Below are 6704 nucleotides of genomic sequence, written 5' to 3'. Positions count from 1 at the left end.
AGAGGCGGAAGTGTAAACTCCGCATGTAGGTTTGCTAAGAGCATTGTGTAGAATGTCTGTAGTACTATTAGAACATTGGTATGCTGGGGGCTCCATTGAAAACAATGGAGTGCTGCGGGCTTTTACTGGCCGGTAAAAGCCCGCAGCGCCAACATTCCAGTGTTCGCTTTGTTCACAGCAACAGCTGTGAACAAAGCCTCACGGAGCCCGAGGGGATTTAAATCCCCTCGGGCTCCGTGAACATTTTTTTTTTTAATAGAACATTCTGCCCTGTGTGGCAGAATGTTCTAATAGCCTTAGAACCCGCCGTAGCGGGCTCTACTGGCTATTAAAGTCCCTCTCCCTTGTTAAATGCCCTCGCCTTCGGCTCGGGCATTTAACGCAGAGGAGCGGGCCTTTAATAGCCGGTAGAGCCCGCTACGGCGGGTTCTAAGGCTATATTATCTTACTACAGAGCGTACTACCAGATGAAGTTTGTGAATAGACCCCAAAGAGCCTGCAGGTACTGGTGTGCTTTAAAATTACATTTGAATTTAGAATCTATATTATTATGCCTTGAGTGTCAGCTCCAGTCTATACCATTTATGAAAGGTAAAAAGATATCAGTCTAAAGCATGGGTACCCAGAAACATTTCCCTAGGGGCCAAAAATGAAAGTATGTACGATGTCCTAACCAACCAAATCCCTTCTCCGAAGTTCCTTCAAATGAAAACAGGAGACATTGAGTTGATGCAGAGATTTTATTAGAGTTCTTTTCATAGCAATGACAGAAACATACAGCAGCAGGGATGTGATTAGGCAGTCAAAATGCCTCTGTTTAAATAGGTTTAGACCAGATTACACATTAGATATTGCATGCCAATAAATCAGTCCAGCCTGCTATGCCATGAGATGTATACCAGAAGGGACTGCGTGACTGATCCAGAATCAGCGTAAGATGAATGCAGAACACCAGGGTAGATGTTCAAGACAGAATCAGTGATGCCAAAGGAAGGAAGCAGGTGCTTAGGCCTGCCCTGAAGAGCAGGCACGTCTTCTTCATGTTACATACTTCTATCCACAGCTCTATAGCTTGTACTTTGAGAAGGTCTTTCTCCGTCACTGCAGTTGTTCTTCTGGGTATCTTCAGTACTTCCACACTTTCTATCTTGTAGATGGCGGCGAGGTGCAGCAGTTTATTCCGTATCTGTTGCAGACTCCTGAGCGAATTTCAAATTTAAAGCAGCTGCCTTTCCTGCATTTTCCTTTCATCCTTAGACAGTGGGCCGTGTCTGCTGAATGCCTTGACCCTGCGCGACACAGAAACACAAAAAATCCAAGATCATTCTTGGCATCATCGGATTCTTAGCAATGAAATAGGTGAATGAACATGTAACAAGACTTCACATGGAACCACAAGACTGCTGTATAATATTTCTGTTAGGGTTTTGATAAAATAATAATTTATCTGCAGGGGGAGCCGTGCAAAGGATATGCTTTGTTGAAACAGGATTATGAAAAACACCAGTTGATTTGTCTACAGCAGTTTTGTCTCTGCAGTTTGGGGCGGTGAGGTGGAGGGAGCCATGTGACTGAGACATAGAAGGAGGAGTTCTAAGGTTCAGGATTGTTATCTGGGAGCAGAACAATGAATGGAGTTCTGCAAAGTGACCAAACCTGGCCTATGCCTTGTTGTTGTAAACAATGGGGCATATTTAAAAGCCCGTAGCACCACCTTAGCGCCGCCATAGCGCTATTTATTTTATGCTAAGACGGCACTAAAGTGATTTTTTCGATGCACCATATTTACAAAGTGGCTCAATACATGCATTACGCCACTTTGTAAACCCTTGTGCCACATTCTGCCTGCACCAGGTATAATGTATGTATGGGGGGTGTTCCGGCACTAGGAGGCCCACAAAAATGGTGCAGTGAAATTTAACAGATTTCACGGTGTCATTTTTGGCATCATTTTTAAATCCTGCTCGGAGCAGGCATTAAATTGACGCTCCCGTAGAAACCTATGGGCCTCCTTGCACTTTGCTAAACTAGTGTCAACATTTTTGATGCTAGTGCAGCAAAGCGCCACTATAGCATCAAAAATGTTGATGCAATTGTGCCAACGACTGCCATGGGGTGCCGTAATGTAAATACGGCACAACCATGGTGGCATTAGGGGCGCAGAAAAAGTGGCACATCAGCTCTGATGCACCACCTTTTCTTAAATATGGGCGATTGTTTCAGTGAGAAAACCTGAGCTTAACCTCCAGTACCAACCAGCAGGCTTTTATCTTCAAGGGTACATATGAAGAATGAAAGCCATCCCAAACCACCATTTAATTCAGCAAACAAAACCATAAAATTGTCATACCACTGAAGGAAAATGAAGAGAAGGCCCACACACTGGGTTGTAAAAAGTCAAAGTTAGTCTATGTCCATAAAACAAGAAAAATAAGCAGTTTTCAGCAATGTTCTGCTCCACATCGGCCAGGAGCGCATGTTAATTTCACTTCTATTTTGGCAGTCACATATATAACGACCTCTTTGTTAAGGGATGTCAACCAACAGATCCACGAGGGAGACATACCTCTCTACCCCTACTTTTTGTTCCAGTCACAAGTCCTACTTCCTTCAGATGCTGGGCAACATCCTCCTGGTCACTTCTAAAGCTCCCAGATTGCAGGGGGTGGGAGCATTAGAGAGTTCAAGGGTGTAGGAAGTTGGCTCTGTATATACTATTTCAAAGTAAGAAATAGTGTGCACAGAATCCAAGGGTTCCCCTTCGAGGTAAAATAGTGGCAAAAAGAGATAATTCTAATGCTCTATTTTGTGGTAGTGTGGTCGAGCAGTAGGTTTCTCAGAGGGTAGTGTTAAGCATTTGTTGTACACACACAGGCAATAAATGAGGAACACACACTCAAATAGGTTTTTATATAGAAAAATATATATTTCTTTGTTTATTTTAAGAACCACGTGTTCAAGATTTACAGGTAATACTTCAAATGAAAGGTATTTCACTCAGGTATTCTAGGAACTTTGAATAATCACAATATCATGTACAGTTTTGACAAAAATGGCAATAAGCTATTTTTAAAAGTGGACACTGCAAAAATCAACTGTTCCTTGGGGAGGTAAGTAAATGTTAAGTTCACAGGTAAGTAAAACACTTAGAGGGTTCAAAGTTGGTTCCAAGGTAGCCCACTGTTGGGGGTTCAAGGCAACCCCAAAGTTACCACACCAGCAGCTCAGGGCCGGTCAGGTGCAGAGGTCAAAGAGGTGCCCAAAACACATAGGCTTCAATGGAGAACAGGGGTGCCCCAGTTCCAGTCTGCCAGCAGGTAAGTACCCGCATCCTCGGGGGCAGACCAGGGGGTTTTGTAAGGCACCGGTGGGGACACAAGCAGGCACAGAAAATACACCCTCAGCGGCACCGGGGGGGCCAGGTGCAGAGTGCAACCAGGCATTGGGCTTTGTATTGAAAGCAGTGGGGAGACCCGGGGGTCTCTTCAACGATGCAGACAGGCACAGGGGGGGCTCCTCGGGGTAGCCACCACCTAGGCTAGGCAGAGGGTCGCCTGGGGGTCGCTCCTGCACTGGAGTTCGGTTCCTTCAGGTCCTGGGGGCTGCGGGTGCAGTGTTGGTTCCAGGCATCGGGTCCCTTGTTACAGGCAGTCGCGGTCAGGGGGAGCCTCTGTATTTCCTCTGCAGGCGTTGCTGTGGGGGCTAATGGAGGGTCGTCTCTGGCTACTCACGGGCTCGCAGTCGCCGGGGAGTCCTTCCCTGAAGTGTTGGTTTTCCACAGGTCGAGCCGGGGGCGTCGGGTGCAGAGTGGAAAATCTCATGCTTCCGGCGGGAAACGTGAAGTCTTTAAAGTTGTTTCTTTGTTGCAAGAAAGTTGAAGATTGTTGAACAGGGCCGCTGTTCACGGGAGTTTCTTGGTCCTTGGTTGCAGGGCAGTCCTCTGAGGCTTCAGAGGTCGCTGGTCCCTGTTGGATGCGTCGCTGTTGCAGTTTTCTTCAAAGTTGGGAGACAGGCCGGTAGGGCTGGGGCCAAAGCAGTTGTCATCTCCGTCTTCACTGCAGGGCTTCAGGTCAGCAGCCCTTCTTCTGGTTAAGGTTGCAGGAATCTAGTTTCCTAGGTTCTGGGGGGCCCTAAATACTGAATTTAGGGGTGTGATTAGGTCTGGGAGGGCAGTAGCCAATGGCTACTGTCCTTGAGGGCCTCCTCCCTGAGGGGAGAGGGCACATCCCTAATCCTATTGGGGGAATCCTCCATCCACAAGATGGAGGATTTCTAAAAGTAAGAGTCACCTCAGCTCAGGATACCTTAGGGGCTGTCCTGACTGGTGGGTGACTCCTCCTTGTTTTTCTAATTATCTCCTCCAGCCTTGCCACCAAAAGTGGGGGCAGTGGCCGGAGGGGCAGGCATCTCCACTAGCTGGGATGCCCTGTGGCGCTGTAACAAAGGGGGTGAGCCTTTGAGGCTCTCCGCCAGGTGTTACAGTTCCTGCAGGGGGAGGTGAGAAGCACCTCCACCCAGTACAGGCTTTGTTCCTGGCCACAGAGTGACAAAGGCACTCTCCCCATGTGGCCAGCAACATGTCTGGAGTGTGGCAGGCTGGCAAAAACTAGTCAGCCTACACTGGAAGTCGGGTACGTTTTCAGGGGGAATCTCTAAGATGCCCTTTGGGTGTATTTTACAATAAATTGCACACTGGCGTCAGTGTGCATTTATTGTGCTGAGAAGTTTGATACCAAACTTTCCAGTTTTCAGTGTAGCCATTATGGAACTGTGGAGTTCTTGTTTGACAAACTCCCAGACCATATACTCTTATGGCTACCCGGCACTTACAATGTCTAAGGTTTTGCTTAGACACTGTAGGGGCATATTGCTCATGCACATATGCACTCACGAGTGGTATAGTGCACCCTGCCTTAGGGCTGTAAGGCCTGCTAGAGGGGTGACTTACCTATGCCACAGGCAGTGTGAGGTTGGCATGACACTCTGATGGGAGTGCCATGTTGACTTAGTCATTTTCTCCCCACCAGCACACACAAGCTGTGAAGAAGTGTGCATGTGCTGAGTGAGGGGTTCCCAGGGTGGCATAAGACATGCTGCAGCCCTTAGAAACCTTCCCTGGCATCAGGGCCCTTGGTACCAGGGGTACCAGTTACAAGGGACTTACCTGAGTGCCAGGGTTGTGCCAATTGTGGAGACAAAGGTACAGTTTAGGGAAAGAACCCTGGTGCTGGGGCCTGGTTAGCAGGCCTCAGCACACTTTCAAATCATAACTTAGCATCAGCAAAGGCAAAAAGTCAGGGGGTAACCATGCCAAGGAGGCATTTCCTTACAAAGGGTAATAGAGTTTATGGACGAATCAGGAATTACAAGACATGTCGCAATTCCCAATATTCCTTTCCCATCCCTGACATTCCAAAGCTCAAAGCCAGTGACATTTCCCTGGCTAATTATCTAGAAGACTGGACATTATGAGATAACAAAAACAATAAAGGATGTTAGAGTAGTCTTATGCCACCCTCACCATTTTCTGGCTGTACTTGATCCATGGAGCAAAGTGTTCCTTCACTTTCCACTAAGATTATGTTAGGTAATTATGCCACATGTTCTGTGCAGACCCTAACTGCACTTGGATCACAAACTTCTGAATCAAAGAATGATTGGTAGAGATCCAGTCTCTCATTCTGACTGGAGATTAACTGCCCTGACCTAATGATATGTAGTCTGTCTTCTGACAATGCGTGAATTATTTTAAGCTCTTCCACACTGCTGTCAGGCTGTAACTTAGACGTTAACCAGAAAGTGACCTTTACTAGAACTACATCCTGCTAACCTGCATAGTAACATACACCAAATGTATTTGCAAACCTTAATATCACAGCCTTTAAGCTCTTCTCTGGCAAAGTGGTGTGTGCAAACTGGCACATGTAAGTGTGCACTAAACATCACAAATATTTAAATAACACATGGATGCATATTGCATGTTTCAAACGATTGCACCAGGTGTATGTAAATGTTTCGCTTTTAAAGTGCAATGGAAATCCCAATGTGGCAATTACAGAATACTTATGTGAAAATAATATGCTTCTGCCTATCTGCCTATCGGTGGTTAAATGGATACCTAAGTTTCTTTTCACAGCAGCCACAAATCACCAACTACCCGACACTCTGCGAATAAAGGAGTTTTAGAAGATCAGTTCGTGAAGGGCGACTTGAACAAATTTCTGAAAAAACGAACAAAGTTTTTTCCTTTCAAAGAAAATACATTTTAAGTCTTGTTCAAAGTAAGGCAAGTAAAATCAACTAGGTTGGATTCATCCTGTAATAGCTTGGAGAGGTGGTGTCAGTACCACTTACAACCTTATTCAAACTCTTGATTGAAACAGAAAAAGTAGTGGTGGGCTGGAAAAGACAAGCCACTGCCACAGATGATTGACTAGACACAAAGGACACCAAGTATCGGCATATCGGCATATCATCTTGAAATCGGTATTAGCAAATAATGGAATTACAAATGGGCGACTGTAGTTATTGGTGACTCTTCAATACACAGCAAAATCATTTTTGTCCTCTCAGTAACTGTTCCACTGTGGACCAATTGCAGTACCTTTGTTAAAAACAGTTCTTCACAAGCCAACCCTTGCAGTGTACCAGATTTGGTCCAAATTGATCAAGCACATCAATGTTATGGGGAGATCTATAAAAAT

At 45.8% G+C, this 6704-nt stretch overlaps 1 long non-coding RNA gene across 1 annotated transcript in view; it reads right to left on the bottom strand.

Annotated features, from left to right (window-relative positions):
* Positions 1 to 726: 726 nt before the first annotated feature.
* The window catches only part of LOC138297436 (uncharacterized), a 29278-nt gene continuing 23300 nt past the window's right edge, over positions 727 to 6704 (bottom strand). Inside the window, exon 2 of the long non-coding RNA XR_011204104.1 lies at positions 727 to 1289. This is a non-coding gene — a long non-coding RNA (uncharacterized lncRNA). The remainder of the gene's footprint in view (positions 1290 to 6704) is intronic.

Source organism: Pleurodeles waltl, chromosome 5 (assembly GCF_031143425.1).
Source record: "Pleurodeles waltl isolate 20211129_DDA chromosome 5, aPleWal1.hap1.20221129, whole genome shotgun sequence".
Classification (NCBI taxonomy): Eukaryota; Metazoa; Chordata; class Amphibia; order Caudata; family Salamandridae; genus Pleurodeles; species Pleurodeles waltl.
Note: the sequence above shows the minus strand (reverse complement) of the source record. Positions and strands in the feature narration are given on the sequence as shown.